Genomic DNA, 21,706 nt, shown 5'->3' with positions numbered 1-21,706 from the left:
GCATGCGTGTGGTAGGTCATGGACTGTGTTGCCATGGTTGTATTGTTGACAATTTTGTTACATTTTATATAATTTTTAAGACCACGTACGTACACATTGGTAAGACGCGTTGACGTTCGATGTTCAGCGGGAACGTATTGTGTTGGTTATATTAGCGACACGACGAAGGCCTGACATGACGTCAGCTTACTGTTTACATCGGTAGCCCAAGTGGGCTACCAAATACGAAAAGTAGTAGCCCCGTGTCAACATTTGGTAGCCAAATGACACGGGGCTACCGTTAATTTCGAGCCCTGTGTACATGTTGTGAGAGAGCCAAGTCTGTCACTTGGTGTCAGCTAGTCAGATAGCCAAGTCTCGCACCTACATGTAGTCAGATAGATAGCCAAGTCTCTCAGCTTGTCTGGGTTAGAATTAGATTAGGATGGTTGAGAAGAACAGTTGCCTGGTAAAGCTATAGAAAAAGTTGGTTCTGAACAAACGTATGATCCTATTAGTATTATTACTTTTGGTGTCACTGATAAGATAATAATAACGTTAGAACCTGAGATTGAAACCTTGGCCTTTAAGTCATACAACTATCTCTTTCAAAACTGTTTGAAGCAAAGTAACAACATTGATATCAGAGAAGTCAGTTGTACTGCAAAGCCATTGTCAATATTTGATATGACTTGCATCGTTGATCCCCTAACTTGAGTTAATATCTACCCAACATTTATGTGGATGTGAATTTCAAAAGACTGGATTAAAAACAGGAAGTAATCAAAATGGAAATATTTTATGAATGTATGCAAATATTTAATTAACTAAACCTGATGATAAAATGATGTTAGTTTTTATTAGACTAATAGACTTCTTTGAACTGTACAGTGTCAGTTTGTTCACCTAGGCAACAGTGGGAATTAAATAAAGGAAATTGTTAGGCTGGTAAACACACTACTAAATGATGAATTACATGTACACTGTGTGTGTAGTCTGGATGCCAACATGGTCTAAACACAAAAGAATCTGAAAGATTTGGTGAAGGATAGCAGTAGACTAATTACATGTGTGGCAAGACTTTGGATCCTTTTATCGAAGTAATGACTTAGTAATGAGAAAGATGGTTAGAAGACATGATGAAAGCAAAGTGTGTTTAGCTATACTGTAGTACACATTAAAATATCATACAGTAGTAGTAGTAGTAGTAGTAGTAGTAGTAGTAGTAGTAGTAGTAGTAGTAGTAGTAGTAGTAGTAGTAGTAGTAGTAGTAGTATCGTACAAATTGCTATGGCTTTTAATCAATATTAGAGTGATGATGAAGAAACAAAGTGACTATTCTTTCTCCATCATCATCATCATCATCATCATCATCATCATCATCATCATCATCATCATCGTCATCATCATCATACACAATTGTCTGTGTCCAGGCATATTTGCTTTCTAGTAGCACAATGGTTCATCAAGTTCCATTGCAAAGCATAGCATGCTCGTGATTAAAGCCATCAATTATGTAATGTTACTATAACCAATTATGTCAAGCAATTATGTGTCTGAGTAACTTGTTGATGAAATACCAGTTGTCGGCCATCTTGAAAAATGGTGGCCATATTGGATTTTCATGTGGCTAACTTTCTATCCATAATCAGTACATTCAGTGAAGTACAAATGCCAATCTCCATGCTTGTATGATAACAAAGTGAATGGTTTCTTACTTATACACCCCACTACCTTAGTTATTAAGATGATATTTAAATTTTCTGTAAAAATATTCAGATACATGTAGGTTATTGAAATAGAGTGAATGGAGATGAATTTGTCAGTGGTTTTGCTAAGATTTTGAATGCTGTAAAGGAAATCTTGTAAAAACTTGTTTAAATACTGAGCCTTACCAACATGTAGTATCAATCATAGTTTTGGTGGTGAACTTCTTCCCCCCTCCCTTCTTCCAATCTTCCAAATCCTTGAAATACATCAGAAACTCAGGTTGATTTTACCTACATATGCTTTTGCTGACCAAAAACAAAACAATGTACAGGTACTAGGTGATCATACAAATTGTATTTTTCCCAAATCAAAGTACCTCAGATTCGTAGTATTAAGTATAAAATTGCCTCAGAATGTGCCAATACTACTAGTACTATTATTATGGTACTACTACTACTACTACTACTACTACTACTACTACTACTACTAGTGGTACTGGTAGTAGTAGCATATGTAGTGGTAGTTAGTAGTAGTAGCAGTAGCAGTAGCATACTAGCAGTAGCAGTAGTATATAGTTATTTCATTTCTGGTCTCACACCATGTGGCAACACAAAGGTAACAACACTCAGGTCTGTTTGGGTCACAACACACCTGTTACCCTACATGTAATTTGTCCACTGTTAAAAATCTGGTAAAGCCAATGTCAATATTTACTGAAAACTATGATTTCTGTGATCACAACACATCTGTTAGTGTTAACACTAATTTGGCTTATTTTGAAAACCTAGCAGGTAGCACAACCAGTGTCACTATTTACTGAAAACTAGGATTTCTGTGATCACAGCACACCTGTTACCCTACTTTACCTGTTTTTAAAAACCTGACATGTAGCACAGCCAGTATCAATATTTACAGAAAGCTGTGATTTCTGGCTGTAATTATAGTTCTGTCAACAATTCTGTAACAGTATGTAAACATGGGAATAGTCAGCAACTCATAAAGTAGATGATTTATCTACAGTGTTTGGCAGTATAGTTGTCAGACATATGAGAAATGTCACACTTTGTGATTTATTGATCATCATCTTTACCTGTCTGTGTCTAGTCACATAGATACCAATAGATCAATATATCATTTGCTAATTGTAAAGGTTACTGTGTGTTAGAAAGAGAGAGAGAGAGAGAGAGAGAGAGAGAGAGAGAGAGAGAGAGAGAGAGAGAGAGAGAGAGACAGACAGACAGACAGACAGACAGACAGACAGACAGACAGACAGACAGACAGACAGACAGACAGACAGACAGACAGACAGACAAAGCGAGAGACAGACAGACAGACAGACAGACAGACAGACAGACAGACTGACTGACTGACTGACAAAGACAAATAGCGAGAGAGAGAGAGAGAGAGAGAGAGAGAGAGATTGAAGACTGCCAATTTGAAAATGAACGGTTGAGATTAATTGAATAGCTGCATTTAATGTTTCTATTCATTCTTGTCAGATTATACAAAGTGCAACATTCACAACTATGACATTCACAATATCATGATAAATTAGGACAAAACCACAGTGGGAAGCACTCTGAAACCCTTTAGTTGTCTCCACCCTAACTATCCTCACCTTTACAAAAACATCATAACCTGTACTTAATTCTGATATGTGACAGCCTTGATAGTAAACACACTATAAATATACCAGACTTGTTGTTCAACTTATGTATACTGCTTTACTGTAAATCGTTTTCACTTCAGTTGATGCCAATTTTGATAAAGTACAATCTCTTGTGATATTTTAACAATGGTCCTTCAACTCACCCTTCCCACCCTACCAAATGATAAACCAATAATGTACGATCAATTTATCATTTAGAGTCTGAGTCCTGGCTTTAAGTTTAACCTGCCTTCACATATCCTTCATTGTCATGGATGACTGACTACCCTCGAATGAGCCCTACCTACCTAGTTTGCCCACATTTTTAAAACTGTAATGTTGGTATTGTACAATGTATGCACTAATTAAAACCATTCCTAATTTCTATAGCAACATAAACTATTTATTGGTTCCAACGTAGACCCTCCACCCACTGGGGAGGGTCTATGGTTCCAAGGTGCATTTCTTATCTTTTCCTGAACAAGATGGTGAAGTTTTAATGAATTTAGAGTGTCTTTGCCAACATGTTTGGACTTTAATATTAACAGAGGTGGTACTTGTAAATTCTCTCAATGTTTTTTGTCATTGGTTGAAAATCTTTTCACTAAGAATTTAAGTAAAATTGCTCCTGATTTTCACTCGTAACAAATATAGATACTCACATTCTCCTAAATTCACTGATTCTTACTAAGTTTAAACTTCGATGTTGAAAAATTTCTGTGGCATGGAATCATCTCAATCTGATTAAAATCCAATGTAGTGTACACGGCGCAATTTCTTTTTGGCTGCTACATTTACTGTCGTTTTTTCTTTTTTGAGCGCCTGTTAAATATATCTGACACTATACCATAGGTTTTCCCAAACCCCAAACCCAAGCTCATACTTACGAGTAACGATAACATTGTCTGCACTCTATGCTCATGCTCTTTTCAAACAGAGCGCTCTGAAGTACTGTGACCGTATTTTGTGGCACATCACACATTCGTATTTGTTGACTAAATTCACTCAGCGCTCTGGTGTGGCATGGGAAAACCTATGGTATTGTGTCAGATGTATGTAATGGGCGCTCACAAAAGAGCAAGCGACAGTAAATGTAACAGCCAAAAAGAAATCATACTGTGTACACTACATCAGATTTTAATCAGATTTGGAATGATCTCTTCACCTCTTGATCTTCAGATTTGATGCCAAGGATAGAATCTAATGATATGGATATCATACTCAATGAATGAATACTTCGTAGGAGTTTTGTGAAGACACGTACATGTACAGTGTATGTCCACATGACTAGTAGTCTAGACACTGACTTTCAATCTCAAGATTTCTCTTCACCCCTTGTCTAGATGCTGTAAGTGGCATCAAATCTCAAGATCTCTGTTAATTTCAAAGACACGAATGGCCTGTGAACTTCATTGACAAGAATTGGCTATTGTATTTTAAAGTCCAGCTATTTATTGACTTATCTGGTGCACTAGGGGAAAAGGAATGTAGATGATTTTGTAGGCTGAGAGTCTGACATATTTGGAGGATGTTTGTGTGAGTCCTGCATGGTTCAGTTATTACTTTGAATGTAAGCCTGCATGCTCCAATACATCATGTACATGGATGTGTTACTTTTATTGTAAATTGTGAACCATAGCCCTCATCCTAATAAAACACAATAATCAATCAAACTCTGCCTCGCAGTGGTTTTTGTGAAGTTTTATAAACTTTCACAGGATAAGGGATCCGGTGAAACTATACTACATGTAGATGTAGTGTGCAGAGTTGTTGAAAGCCATGTTGTGTTTTTCATGTTTTACTGTGGTTGGGGTTCAAATCCACCTGATATATGTATCTGGCTTAGTTTCAAGACTGACTGTAACTTGTGTTTATTAAAAGTGAGAAGATGGTCTTCAATTGAACCTTAATGTTAGAGGAACTCTACTAGAGTTGACGCGTTATACATGTACCTTAATAATATATACTGCAGGTTGTAGCAGTACAGCTGAAAAATTGCCTTTTGACTGGGCAAGTCTACATGTAGCTCAGTACAAGTTACAATACCATTCTTGCAAGCCAAAGCACATGTTTCTGCTGCAATTGACGAAACGCTGTTGGTAAGATTTTTGTCTAGCCAGTCGATAGAATGTAGCTTTGTTAATGAGATTTTTGTTGAGCCAGATGACGTTTTGTTTCAGGGTTTGTGATTTCCGTTGTAGATGTAGATAGCCAGATCACTGGCATGTACTGTGGCATTCAGAGAGGACAACTGATAGATATAGAGTCCAGATACAGTAAAACTAAAATAGTACATACGTGTACATATATACAGTTATTTGATATCTTGGCATTAATGTCTGAAAATACAGGAAATAATCTGTACTTAATCTGTCATACTTTTACAGACTTACTTTATTCATGCGTCATGTATTCTTTTTAAGGTAACATGTAGGAGGTTGACTTTTATAACAACCCTATTTTGACACCTGCCAAGAAGGTCCCCCCCAGATTAACACTTTCTTATTGTGACGCAAAAACGTCTCACAGGATGTATTTCATTACAAATCCGCCATGAACTATAGCGTAATGCAGCTTCTTTGTGATCAGGTAACTGTTGCGTCTGGAGTGTGTCGTCATGACAACAATAACACAACAGTGTTATGTTTGGTTGTATGTTGTCATGACAACAACAATAATCACAATGTACATACTCTGTAGGATAGATCTTCCACTATCATGATATATTATTAAACTTACATTTGTTTAAAATTTGTTGTTAGCACTGATATTTTTCAGAAACTGCAAATCTTTGAAAGAATGGTTGGGTTGAAATTCTGGTAATTGGGAAAAATTCAAAATTTGACAACAACATTAAGGAATTGCCATGTGAAATGTTGTAGATTTTACCAACTTTCCAATCTTTGACAAAAGCACTTTTCAGCTTTTCAATTATTTTGTATGTATGGTCATTAATTATCGAAATGTTATCAAAACTGTTTTCAAAATCCCAGGTCAATCAATTTAATAGCTTTATAATCTAACATGCAAAACTTTACCACCAGGAAATTCGGCATACTGCTTTGACAGCCCTCCAGGTATAAAGTATACTACTAACAGTTCTGTTGTAATATTTCATGTATGTACCCAGACATTGTTTACTGAAGTATGGTAAGGATGGAGTCCGGGATGGGGCGGGAGGGGGGGGGGGGGGGTGATGGTGATGGGGGGTGATGGATGGAGGTGGAATCTGATACATTGTACCTCATACTGTAATTTGATAGGAGTATTATTGCACCAGGGGAACTTACATTTTACTCCTTAGCATTATTAACATTTTTGACCAAAAAAAATAAAGAAGCACAATGAAAAATTTGTGTGTTGAATGTATAAAGATAGAATTGTGATCATCTCATTTTAATATAGGTGATCACTTGATGGTGTCATGGCAACCACATCCACATTTGATGTGGTGTATCTTTGCGAGAGTAAAAGATAGATAGTTGAATGTTATTTGATATCTCAGTTTGAGTCTAATTGCAGCCATTTGCAGATTAAGACTTTAAAATCAATTTTCTAAGGGGAATCCAATTTCACTTTCTCCTATTAAATTGAAAAGTAAAGGTGAACACAAATCCCCTGAGATGTTCTACTAAATACATCAAGCATTATTGTGTGTGTATTTTCAGCCCTATGTATGTTATGAAGCCAGTACTCTGGTGTTTAGTCTAAAGCCATAGGACAGTGTGTGTGTGTGTGTGTGTGTGTGTGTGTGTGTGTGTGTGTGTGTGTGTGTGTGTGTGTGTGTGTGTGTGTGTGTGTGTGTGTGTGTGTGTGTGTGTGTGTGTGTGTGTGTGTGTGTGTGTGTGTGTGTGTGTGTGTGTGTGTGTGTGTGTGTGTGTGTGTGCGTGCGTGCGCGTGCATGCGTCCATGCATGTGCGTGTGTGTGTGCATGCGTGCGTGCGTGTGTGAGTGGCATGCGAGTGTCTGTGTGTACATTGTACAATGTATAAGATATATCATATTTAGAAGGTATGGGTGATCTACATAACAATAGAATACATGTATGTTGATTATTTCATTATTTTCAAGAACTCATAAAATGCTTGGAACCCACTATTTAGCCATTCCTATCACTTATATAATGCGTTCTACTCTTTCTCTATATTTTGAATGACGACATACTCTACTTTGAATTAGTCAACAGTCAATGCAAATGCATCTTATATTTCCATGACATTTGGAGAAAACCTTTGGAAAAAAATTGGAAATCTGGTTGGCAGTAATTTTAACATTGTGTCGAAACTTGTAAATTTTAATGATGTAAAATGTATATGGTAACATGGTTCTCAGGCCTCTGGAACTACGCATCATTTTCTATTCATACGTGAAATATCAGTGAGGGCAATTCGTGAGTTTTGAGAAATAGCCACCAGCGTCAGACCAATAATAGATCTAATATTCGACATACTATTCAGCTAGGAATACTGATACGTTTCTGCCCAAAAGGTATATTTTTTTCTGCATTGTGTATATCATCCTCGTTCATACATTAATACATGTAATTTGAATCGTGAGTAAAAGGATGATAGCAAGGGCTTGTACTTCGGAAATATAGATGCTTTAGAAAGTTATTGCAACATGTAGGCAACAGGTTTTTTTTGCATCCTCTGCAGTAACGGTTGTCATCACGCACATTACAAAAGAAATGTCCAGTCAGACTTATTTCTGTGTGGCCCTTCAGTACATGTACACTTGTATTGACTATTGCTACAATTTATGGTTTTGGGTGATTAAATAGTACCTTGGGAACTTTGTCACTTTTGAAATTATGTAAAGAAGCCTGACTGCACTTAACATGTGTTTGGCTGTTTTAGGGATTTACATGTGTACAGGAAAACCTCTTGTGATCATGTTGCACCTACCGGTACTCTGATGTCTTTAAAGAGTGTATTAAGGTACATGTATATGAGAACATCAAAGTGTGGTGGGTCACTAGAAATGGTTGTCTCTGTCACAGTGGTTCATTAAATTGGTATAGAGGGCGTATTTATGCTACCACAAACACTGTAAAATAAAAACATTTTGTTTCACACAGAACAACTGAAGGTGCACCATCGCTGCTGCAGCCACTTACACTTATAGAAGCTATATTCAGAATACTCATGTTTAAATAATCATATTTTGACTGTCACAATTTCTCAATTTGCATGTACAATGTACATGTACATGTACCGTCACTGTTGTTTGTTTGTTTATGTGTTTGTTGGATGATGCTTTTGAATTCGTTATTGTTGAGATGGGGAAATCAAATTCAAAATCCCCATATTGCCTGGATTCTAAGCTGCTGAAAACAATGAGTGCAGCTAGCCTAATTGACTTTCTATTATTAAAAGCAACTGTATTTTGGAGTATCTGATTTGTTTCAAACCTGGCATAAAGGTGACATATGTCATGAAACATGTGTCTTCTGCATGTAGGAAGACTTGTTGTAACTTGTAGTAATTATTACCAAATAAAGGAATAAATTGACACGTCTGACGATTTGAATGCTACTCAAATAATAAAACATAAAGCCTTGCTCTTTAGATATTATGCAAGGTTGGTTGCTATGTGACCATGTGTATCATATCATACACTACTGTCTGCGAAGTGAGAGAAGACTCCTTGGTTCTGTGCCAAGGAAACTGATTATATATTTAATATTTGATTTCAATGAATATTGCATGTTATGGAATATATGAAATATTTGTGATACTATTTATATAGTGAAGTCTCATCTCATCTTATATTTATCAATCATGGTTGCATAAAAGACTATTTGAAAACATTCAAGATTCATGTATAGTGATCAGCTGCTGTTTACACAACGCTCGCTGTGTGGAATAAATGTATCAGTAGTAATTTATTGTACCTGTAGATTCAAGGGGGTGAAATTGTACAGCACACTTAGTCTAACTTTATGTACGGGGGGGGGGGGGGGGGGGGGGGGGGGGGGGGGGGGGGGGGGGGGGGGGGGGGTCATATTATAGAACACTGTGTTACTTCCTCTAGAATTGGGGGCTCAAATTGTAGACCACTGTAATACCCGAAATTAATACGCCAAATTATAGAGCCTTGTTTTACTTTACACAGACCTAGGGGGTCAAATTATAGACCCCTGAAATTAATATGCCATCTCAACCCGGGGGGTGGGGGGGGGGTGGGGGGGGTGTCAGATTTATAGACCACTTTAATACTATTACTAGTCTTGGTTACCCAGACTCTCACTGCTGGGGGTTCTTCTATGAGACCACCCAGATGAGAGTCTGAGGAAATGAGATTCCAACTACCCCACACCGAATGTCTTTCCTGGAACAGTTCATGCCGGGAATACATCACGATTTAGGTACCTTTGCAACAGGTATCACTTTTCAAGGGACTAATACATCTTAATAAAAACAAACAGGTCCGTTTTTTATGACTTAATGAATGTACTGTGTGATTCCGGCGCAGGGTAGTTGGAATCTTGTTTCCCCCAGACTCTCAAGTCGTCTGGGTGGTTTCTTAAAAGAACCTCTACTGTAATACCTGAAATTAACATGCCATGTCATACCTGATATACTTTCCCATGAACTAGGGGGTCAAATTACATATAAATCACACTACCCTACCTGAAATAAACCTATTGTGGATCCCGCTGTACGTGCAAGAAGCCTATAAAAATATTATTTTGCCAAAAGTGCAGAAATGTGCAGAATCATACTTGTGATTAATGTTATTCCTGTAGGCTTCCCATACAATGTACATACAGTAAGCTTCTTAATAGGTGTATGATACTGAATTGGGGAGTCCATATTATAGGACATTGCCCTGCCTAGTCCTTGGAATGATATTTTGCTTCGAACTAGGGGGTCAAATTATAGACTACTATGTGTGGCTATAGTACCTACATTGTACCTTAGTACAGCTCATCCCCTGCAGTAAAAAAAAGCATAATCCTGGTGTGCTAAGGTAAAATTGTCCTGGTTGGCACAGATAATGTAGGGAATACAGTCCACCATCCTATAGGTCTATCGACCTTCCTAGGTGTAAAAACAATGTTTTGTCATTGTATTACAGATTAAACCCTGTGATATTTGTATTTTGTAAGAGAAAAAATCAATAAATTGTCAGCAGACAGATATAAAATAGATATATATAAAAAAAAGTAATCAGTAACTACAAAGTTACAGATGCTATAAAGAAATCGTGAATATACATCAATATTTCTCACAGCTTAAATACAGGGATCTATAAACTATAGTCGATTCTGAACTTTAAAAAGGGCTAATCGTTTTTTCTTTTATGGAAAGTGTCAAATATACAATGTAAGGTGTACATGTAATTATATGCACATATGGGTCTCTTATTTGAATAGTCTAGAACTGTATGGGTATGCTCATCTACGATCTCATTCTCTCCACTATATAGTCAAATGGCTTTCTTTAGCGCAGCATTCCATTCTTACCACTGACAGCAGTACCATGTAGTTGCTATTGGAGTGTTGATGTGGTGACATTATCACGTAACTTTAAAGAGTGGAGTGGTAAATTGAACAAAGTAACCAATTACAACTGCATGTCAGTGTGTGATGGATTATTACTGACATGTGCTGTTCAGTAGAATTGTCCATTTAACTATACATGGACAGAGAGAGAGAGGTCGTAGGCGAGCCCCACGTGTAGTTCTTGACTATAAATATAAAAAAAACAACATATTGTCAGTTCACTGTCAAGTTTATTGAACTACGACGACTCAATTCAAGTCTCATATGCTGTTTATTATATTTCAGCATCTTGGAAAGGTCCCAGCCTTTCTGTATGTCGTTTTACTAAATACTCTATTCATTGCATCTCAATGAGCCGTTTTTCGTCTCGCGGCAGATCTCACGAGACCCTGCATGAGCCATTGCATCCATAGCAACCACTTGAGGGTGGTCAAGCTGAAAGTGTCAAACGCTTAGCAACACTATTGTTCTAACCGTCGCCACAGCAAAAGCTTGACAACGATCACATGTTTGACAACAGTTGTTGCTAGGCATATTTGCATATCTCATGAGATCTGCAAGGAAATATAAAATCCCTTATTCTCAGTACAGCTAGAGACTGAATATGATTTAACACTACATTTTCTGTATTCCCTGTCAGTCTGTTTCTATTCATTCAAACATCACTTAATAGCTCAAAGCAAATGTAACGGATATGCCAACTTTCAGGGCTACTGCATCTGAACAGAAACATCAAAGAGAACTGCTGAACCTTATCCAAAGTAATAGTACCATATTACACATGTATGTGATAAATTAAAAGTGAATTGTGATATAATCAATAATGCAATTACAGGGCAAAAGGTTCTCCCCCATGGTGGTAGACATATAGAATAGTGCATATAGAGGAGCTCCGTGCTATAGTTTCTTGAGAATAATATTTAGCCCCAATGTGCGAAGCCAATCTGTGTGTTCATGTGTTCATGCATCTGTGTCCACATGTATCTCTGAACAAGCATGAACTAGTTTCAAACAGACATGGTTCAAATGTCGGATATTATAGTCCACAAAGACACGATATTTGATTATAGACCTTTGTGATAATAGCTGAATGGTGGCAGTTATTTGTTGTGAAAATTCATATTTTGCTCACTAACTTTGGAAGATAGATAGAGACCTCATTTGAGTGTGTACACCTATATTTGTATGATGAGCTTTTTAATGAGACTTTGACCTTGATCTCTATGTTCAAGGTCAAATGGTTGAAAATGTTCAAAGTGATCACGTATACATTTGTATCTCTGACATGCATGGGCTGAACCAAATCTGGCACAAATGTCAGATACTCTGGTCCACATATGTATATTTTTCACAACCTCTGTGATAATATTAACCAAATGGTGGCCTTCTGTAATATGACTTATTAAGTTGAAATATTGGGAATGTCTTCAAGGAAGACTTGCATTGTATTAGATGTTGCATTAACATAATGTGTAAATGCTTTGCAATTCTGCTTAATTGGTATTTTCTTGAGGCAAATACATGTATTGTATTAGATTTGAGGGTTTTCCCCAGGCTGTTATAGAATTCTAAGTTCCACTCTGTAATGTTCTGTAACTCTGTCTGTGTTTTCTTGGGGTATTAGATTCCAGTGCTCCCCCATACCTTTTTGGAGTATGAGATTCCACCAGATAATTTCTTTAGAACAAGCAAAACTAATTTACTTAGGAAGAAACTCTTTTGTATGAGTGGCAATTCCAATGTATGGATTTACACAGAAGCACATACTGACTTCAATGTCTTTTTTGGACAAACAAAATTATGTGCTACACTTGTCAATACATTACACATTTTGTCCTGTAAACTGAAACTATTTTCATCCAAAAATTGAAGACATATCAACAAATATTTGGTGGTGGGAAATGAGAAATATAAAGTAGTTTTATACACACATTCTGTAATCATATATATTTAATAAAACCAAATTCACCATTGCACAAAATGTAGTTTCTGGGAATAAATTACTGACAAACAGTTTGCAGTATTTTATAATAGGGAAAATACAAAACATAACGGTACACTGGGTTTCTCTTTGATTTGTGCCAAGGTTCCTAAATGAAGTACATGTACTAGTTGTTGATGTTAATGTACAAAGTGGATTTTTACTCAATTTTCTGCTGCCTGCCACTTGTAATCGTATTAAAATCTTTTCATATAACAATCAGGATACAGTACAAAATAATATATTGCCAGGATTAATACTTATTTTATGTTTTTTTTATTATCTTTTCAGTTCATACAATAGCATACACATCTATATGTGTTTTTGAAATAAATATTTTCAGTCATACAAGATTAAAATGGTCTGATACAGTAACCATACCAAATGATACATTCCACATGTCAATATTTCGTTTTTAAGTGACAATTTGTGAGATTTTAATAATGGAACTTCTACAGTTATAGTGCCTATATATTCTAGTCATGAACCGTTTACATGCCGTACTGTAAGTGACATAATTTGATTGTTCTATTTTCATTTTAACCCACTTTATATATTTGAGTTGAGAAAGGTTAAGTGTTACAGAGTGGCTCAGTAAATTATTGATTGCTAGCAGCACTGCAGACAATTGCTTGTCAATGATTAGAGTTGTCGCGATGTGACGTGAATACATTAGTAGTGAGTTGGTCACAATATGTGACTACAAGGTATGTTTTTTTTTTACACATTGGGAAATTTAATATTACCAATTCCAGATCACATACACACACAGGGTTCTGCCAAGCTTGAGAGTAGTCCCGGTCGCTAATTAATATTCATGTCAATTTGCATAATTAATATTCATGAATAAATTAATGGTACACTCAAAGTATATGATCAAAGTTGCCAATGAAAAAGATAAAACCAACTTTTCTTTCTCTACTGATTTATAACTCTAATCTCAGTCTTTGCACATCGATTTTTTTTCAATCAGTTTTTGATTAGTTTTCTGAAAAGCTAAAGTTGTTTCAATCAAACTAAATATCCAAAGACGACTGCAGTTTCAAAACTCTAAAAAGTTGCGTATATCCACACATACGCATCGCGTTTAGACGAAATATCGTGATACATGAGACCTCGCGATAGTTTGTGACGTCACCACCCGCCATTTTGGAAATTACGTGTTTTCATCGTCGTGCTATGTACGATGGCAAACTACTAACTAAAAGTGTTTTCAGAGTAAAATTGAACAGAAAACTAATGATCGGACACAACGTCAACACTTTATAAAAGGTATATGAGGCTGTTATACTTTTTTGACGACGCTGAAGAATGCTAGTCGAAAGTCTGCAGCATCGTGTTTGCCCTGTAATTCACACACACATACTGTACACATGCAGCGTCAGCTGTTGTCAGTTCACACTTCGTCTTTATAAATAGTCAAGTATTTGTCATTATTGTAATTAATGGTCGTCTACATTGTTCTTTTCTCAAAGACATTTTCATACTTCATTATCTTTTAAATCAATACGCCTATGTGGGCAGAAAATGAATGTGTAATTATTAAAGTGATCGTGGGGTCGGTGACACTTGAAGGTGGTGGTCGGCAACCTTTGAGTGGTGGTCGGCAAGGCTGAGTCCCGGACGCTAGCGACCGGTGCCGACCGGCGTCGGCAGATCCCTGCACACATATATACAATACAGTTACACAGAGATACGTGCAGTTATACATAGATACACAGGTACATGTACATCATGTAGATGCAGTTACACATGCATGTTGTACACTAAAGATACAGTTCCACAGACACATGCTGACATGGAGACATGGACATCATTACAAATATGTGTAAACACAGACATACACACAGTTACACAGACAGACATACATGTACACACAGTAGACACATACACACATGCATGGACACATACATACATACATACATACATACATACATACATACATACATACATACATGGACACATACAGTTTACACAGGAACATGCACATATTTCTCTTAAACAAACATTGACATTTACAGTGTACATACATTTGTACAAGTACATGCACACACACACACACACACACACACACACACACACACACACACACACACACACACCCACCCCAGTATATATTCCTGTATAATAACAGATTTTTCACTGGTCTTTGAACTACAAAATGTATTCTTTTTGATACATTTGTGATTGACATCTGTAGGAGAGCAGTTCTACATTTCTATAAGAAAATAGATAATCATGTGAAAAATATAGTACATGTTTTCTAATTTTAACGCTCACAAACATAATTTGATTTCCAAGTCTGAATACTGACAAGAAACCCAGAGTAAAAGGAGTTCCTTACTTATTTTGCTTCATGCAGTTGCCACTCAGCTGTCAAAGTCACTCATCAATTTAAGATGCTTTGAAAAGAAAATACATCTGGGCTCAACTTTCCTTGCGTGGCAGACAATCTTAAGGTATCATCATAAGGTATTATTCTAAGCTTTCAATTCAAAGCGATCGAATATAACTATGTCCACGTTTATCCTCTTGACAGAGTGCAACAGCATGAGTCTTGCGTGTAGCTATATACTTTAATACTCTGATGAATGCCTCCCAGTCTTACAGGACCAGACATTCTTGTATCATCTCATCAAATCACCATGGCGACATCAATTTACCATAACACAACAAGCATTCGGTAAAAATTTGAGGTGACGCAATAATAATGTCTTGTTTCTATGGTAATGGATTATATGATATTGATAGTTTTCTAGTCCTGGAAGATGTACATTCAGTTTGACATGCAGTGATTGTTTGAGATGTTGTCAGTGAACAACAATGGAAAATTGCAGTGCTTTTAAGGTTTTCATGAAATTCGATTCTCATAATTGAAGGAAATTATAAAGAGGATAGATTTTGCGTGAAGTCAAAATGAGTCAAGTGTCTTGGAACTTTCACATAGTTTCTCCTGCAGTTAGGGAAATGAGAAAATAATATGGAGTGACCTCTTTAATAATAATGGTAATAATCTTTATTCGTCCCAAAAAATTTGGAAATTTGTTGAATGGTCGCCACAAGAGCAGCACCCAAGTGTTGGTACATATCTTGTGGCAGCCATTTTGGGAACACATTCAGAGTTTGGTATAGTCTAGCTGCTAGACATCAGGTTTTCTTTTGAAATAGGTAAGTGTAGGTTGCGTTGCACTGAAGGTGCACATTAAAGTCATTTACTCCTGAAAACAGAGGTACCCTCATCTTCTTCTTTTGTTCAGTAACCTTCCGAGCACAGATCTGATGTCTTGTTACAAGACTAAGTTTGACAAAACTTTAAAAGTTACAGCTAGGCCTGTTACAAATGTGTTATGTTAGGGTTCAAAATTTGCAGTAGGGAACACAGACTAATAGACATTGCATCAAGACTACCAAATTTATGAGAAGGTAATAAGTTAGTCTAAGAGCAATGGAAATCAATAGAAAACTGTAACTTAAGCAGTTGACTATATCTCTGCCTGTTTTGTAAACCAAAGAAAATGATGTGGACAAGTAACATTAATAAGGATGTTAAAGTACCCACCATGGCGAGATTGAAGAACAATAGGCCAAATACGTGTACTGATCATGTTTTGTGACGCAAACAAAATGGACGAAATAAGTCAACATTAGGGTGAGACTTAGATGTTAGAGTACCCATCATAGCAAGACTGAAAAACTCTAGACCAAATATGTATGTATTGTGTACCAAAGCAAGTTTTGTGACGCAAACAGAATGGACGAAATAAGTCAACATTAGGGTTAGAGATGTTAGAGTACCCACCTTAGCAAGACTGAAAACCTCTATGCCAAATATGTATGTATTGTGTACCAAAGCAAGTTTTGTGACGCAAATAAAATGGATGAAATAAGTCAACATTTGGGTTAGACTTAGATGTTAGAGTACCCACCTTAGCAAGACTGAAAAACTCTAGACCAAATACATGTATGTATGTACATTTGTATTGTGTACCAGAGCAATTTTTGTGACGCAAACAGAATGGACGAAATAAGTCAACATTAGGGTGAGAGATGTTAGAGTACGTACTACCCACCATAGCAAGACTAAAGAACTCTAGGCCAAATACGTATGTATTGCGTACCACAGCAAGTTTTGTGACGCAAACAAAATGGAGGAAATACAATGCAAGTCATCATAAGGTTAGGGATGTTAGAGTACCCACTATAGCAAGACTAGTAGACTGAATATGTACATTGTATGTTGTACACTGTGGTCCATTTTGTAACCAAAACAAAATTAAGTAAATGTGAAACTATAGGGATGGGCTGTGTCAACAAAGTAATTGTTAGTCTCGTAGGGGCTTTTGATATTCAATATAAAAATGTTGTCACAGAAAGCAATGGCCTCCAGGTGTGCCTAGCGATGTGTTCTCATGAAGCTGTCAATCCTATTTACATGTATTCCTGCCTGCTCAAAGAACTGGGTGTGCTGTTTTTCTTGGGCAAAAGTTGGCAATTGTCCTCTTTTTGCTGTTTGATGTATATGTAAGGAAGTAAATGTTTGTTTATTTTGGCAGGTATTAAAAAAAAGTCTTACACATACATTTTGTAATGTACATGTATTGAAGCCTTTTAAACATGACAGGACTCTGATTTTGAAATGGTAACATTTCTACAGTACATGAACATGATTGATATAATGTGTCTCACCTGTTTTCAGGGGGATAAATTATGGTTGTTTTTTATATCTGTTTGTTTCCAGACGGTACTAGGAATATCCAAAGAGCATTACAAATTTGTTTCTTTGTGTATATGTCTTTTCAGGGTAGCTGCTAGTACATGCCATGTTTGTTTCACATCTCCTTTTTTTTGAACGAGAATGAAGAACTACAATGTGTGGTTCTTAACATAACGTTCATTTCCCCAATTTTAAGGAAACTCCAAATCAATTTAGATGTGTATTTATCACATCTGCTTTTTAAAGAAATACAGTACGTACATATGTCGTGACATTGTCTAATGTATATGTGTTCGCCAACCTTTCCCTATGCATGTACATAGTACACAATCTCAGTGCAATGTGTATTTATTTATGTTTATTAATGAGTATCATTGCATATGCAAATCTAGTCATAATATCTTTGAATATTCATTGTCCCCCAAGCCATACAAGTATATATGTAACTGTACCCTTGAACATTTCAAAAGTGTTCACGTCGTAAGAAACCAGTTCATGCGGTAAGTATCCCAGATTAAGTTCTGTCCACAAAATTGACTTGCGAAGTTACAGATTTTAGATGTTAATGGTGACACCATGAAGTATCCATACTTGAAACCATCTGAGAGAAGCGGTCATAATGGAGCACACTGTAAAACGGTCCTTGAGTTTGTAGGACTGACTTGGGTATAATATGTAGATCTATTTGAAGACAGCCATCGATGACAAAGTAGATAATGTATACCAATCAACATATTGTTGTATATCTATCTAATCCTGTCTACCCACTACATTGTAAGTCACTGGGGATAACACTTGTTGTGTAAGTAGTTGCTTTTATAATATGTTAGCTAATGGATGACCTTTTCAAGATGAATTTAAAGCTTACTAACATTTTGCCTTTTAAAGATTCATTGCATTTTAGTCATTTACATCACCCATCACCGTAAATTTTGTATTATACACAAAGAAGGTCACTCTGGTGCTGGGGGAAGAAGTATGGGGTTACCGGTGACATTCCGTATGAACAAAAAAGCCACTATCATTTTGCCTTTAAAGATTCATTGCTCTTTTCCTCATGTACTCATTTACATATTTGTCACCCAAGGCAAAGAGGGTTATACTCTTGATACTGTTTTGGAGAAGGGTGTTGATAATTGTGTGTGGTTAGTAAGTCGTAGGGTGTACAATATGGTGTTGATACATTGAATGAAAATATGATAGCCGGTTTAATACAAGTAAACAACCATTGAAAGTCAGGTTTAGCTGATATTTCATGATTACCTTAATCTCTGGTGTAATGGGCAGATGGAAACTTTCTGCTTTAATAAAATATGTGACTGTACATGTATATACCACTTTGACATTTACGGTGCTGCAATAATCAAATTTGCAAATGTTCAAATCAATGAATAATTAATTAGCAAAGTTTTAATGTAAAGTGATGAATTACAGGGTATATATATTTGTATCAATTTTTCATAATCAACAGGTGTACAATTCCCTCCGGTGTGGAATTAATATCATAATTTGAAATTAATTCCTCCCTTATGAATTATGATGTGTAATAACTATAAAATACGTCTTTCAGCTGGTCTAATTGATGTTGTTCTTACAGGCAATACTGCATTTAGGTAGATGGCCTTGATGAGTTTAGTAATCTCAGTGGACTAGTAGCAACCAGGGAATTGAGCGGATGGTTAGATATAATGATTACAGGCTGTTCTTCCTTATGTGTAACATAAGACTGATCACAGATACATGCACAAATGTGGTTGTAATTTTGCCCATAATTCCCAACAAGGTCATGTGTACATTATATGGAATATAGACCAATCAATTTTATGTGTTATTTTCAGCAGATCACCCATGCAGCGTAAAACTAATCGTAGATTATTATATTTCCACCCTTGATTTCAGACTAGGTTCTTTCTATACATGTATGTGTGTCACATTTATAAGACCAATCACTAGACATCCTAATTTCAGCCGTGACAGGTCATCCATGTGTGTAACATTAAATCATCATATATGCAGTGACAATTTCACCTGTGATTTCAAACAAGGTTGTCTGTACATGCAAGTGTATTGTGTAACACATGACCAAATACGATCATCACAATTTCAACTGCCAGCAGGTCACCCATGCTTTGTAAAAACCAATTGTAGATCTGTTTTCAGTACGTTTATTTCAAATAACATGGTAATAATATTTGCAGAAAAATTTATTAAAATACCAATAGTTTGGCATTGTACATGTTAATAAGGTGTCAATTTTATCCATTAGTATTTACAATAACAGGTTGAAATCATGATTGCATTGAGATGCTGCTTTTGGGGGTGTAGACACCAAAAGAAATTTGATTTTTATTGACTTTATTGCACCATACTACATGTATGTGTACAGCTACACGAATACAATTATGCATAGATGATTCAATACTGTTCAGGGTGGGCATGTCACTATATTTAACAAAAGTTTAAAAAAAAAAATTCCAGTTGCAGCTAACATGTACTGCAGCTTTACATGTAACGTTGATTGATCAAAACATTTATCACTGTTTAAATGTATTTCTCAGCTATGAAAGAAAATAGAAGTGGTTGGTCAGGAATTTTAGTTTTCTTAGGGAGTACTTTATTACCTTTGATTATTACATGTACCTTCAAGGAAAATAGTAATTCTTGAAATCAAACATATTGAGTTTCCAAACTACATTTACAAATGTATGAGATGTAGATTTATATTTCTATATACACTTGCTAGATTTACTGTATGTATGATAGAAAAGAATTGCTATGTAGTTGTGTAGTAAGGTAATAGAAGATTAATACCATGTATTAGAAAAGAATATATTTAATTATCACTAGGAAGGCATGATTAATACCATTTATCAGAAAAGAATAGATATTTAATTATCACTAGGAATGGATGATTAATACCATTTATCAGAAAAAGAATATGTGTATGAATGCTAGTTACATGTATGGTGTAGTACAAGGAATAGATAGTAATATGTGTATCACAGAAAGATGTAGTCTTGCAAGTAAATGTATATATGTGGGCTCACTTTCTACGATCTCTCTCCACTGTATAGTCAAATGTTTTTCTCTACCATGACATTTAATTCTTACTACTGACAGTGGTAGTTCACTTAATGCTATTGGAGCATTTATAGAAACGTGATGATGTTCTTGCATTCTCACGCGACTTTCTTCAAGGTGGGAGGTTGAGTTTGCAGTAAACTGAACAAAGTAACCAATTACAAGCACCTGTCAGTGTATGATGGATATACTACTGACATGCATTGTTCACCTTTTCCCCAGCAGGAGATTTAGTTAGATTTTTGATAGAATTTGTCCTTTTGAAGAGAGATCTTAGAAAACAGCCACATACAGTGCATGTGTAGTTCTAAATGAGGAAAGATACCTTGTGTAGATATATATTTACTGCAAGGAATTGTTAGTTAACTATTGTCTAATATCATGTATCAGCTAAAAAGACTGCTAATAAGCATGATTATCACCATTTACTACAGATTGATAGATGATAAATATTGCATGATATCATATTATGAAAACATTTGTGTAGCAATCACTCATAAATTGCACGGCAGGTAGTTCCTCAACGTTATACATCACTGTCACACAATGCTTATTTTGCTAAGGCTGTCACTCTGTTATTTGTACAGTGCTCAACAAGAATCTTCTTTACTTTGACTATTAAAAGGAAGAAAAAAAATCATCTGCACGCTATATATATAAATATCAAACTGCATATTGTAATATGCACCTCGGGCAAAAGATTGATATATACGATTTTCATGAATTGAAGTTCTTCTAATATCACTAGATCACAAACTTCTTGTTTTTACTAACTCTATTTTGGGCGATAAGATGAATGCCTATACAAATGTTTTTTGAAATTTGATCATAAAATATAGATGAATACATAATCATCAGATGATTACTCTAACTATAATGTATTTATAGATTTGAACAGAGAATTAATGCAGTAATCATAACAGAACGCTATGACGCAGTGCAAATGTGGCGTACTTGGGGTTTTTGCACAAGTGCCTGCAGTGTTCTCTGTGGTCATGCAGCAGAAAACACTGCAAACATGAATGCAAATACCTCTGAGTACCCACACTGGCACTCATGTGGCATGGGGTTTTGTTATTTCTACAT

At 36.0% G+C, this 21,706-nt stretch overlaps 1 protein-coding gene across 3 annotated transcripts in view; it reads left to right on the top strand.

The window, feature by feature from the left end:
* The window catches only part of LOC144440854 (uncharacterized), a 71,201-nt gene that overhangs the window by 11,164 nt on the left and 38,331 nt on the right, over nucleotides 1–21,706 (top strand). The window lies entirely within an intron of this gene.

The sequence above is a fragment of the Glandiceps talaboti genome, chromosome 10 (assembly GCF_964340395.1).
Source record: "Glandiceps talaboti chromosome 10, keGlaTala1.1, whole genome shotgun sequence".
Classification (NCBI taxonomy): Eukaryota; Metazoa; Hemichordata; class Enteropneusta; family Spengelidae; genus Glandiceps; species Glandiceps talaboti.
The sequence above is the reverse complement of the archived record's forward strand: the minus strand, read 5'-3'. Positions and strand labels throughout refer to the sequence as shown.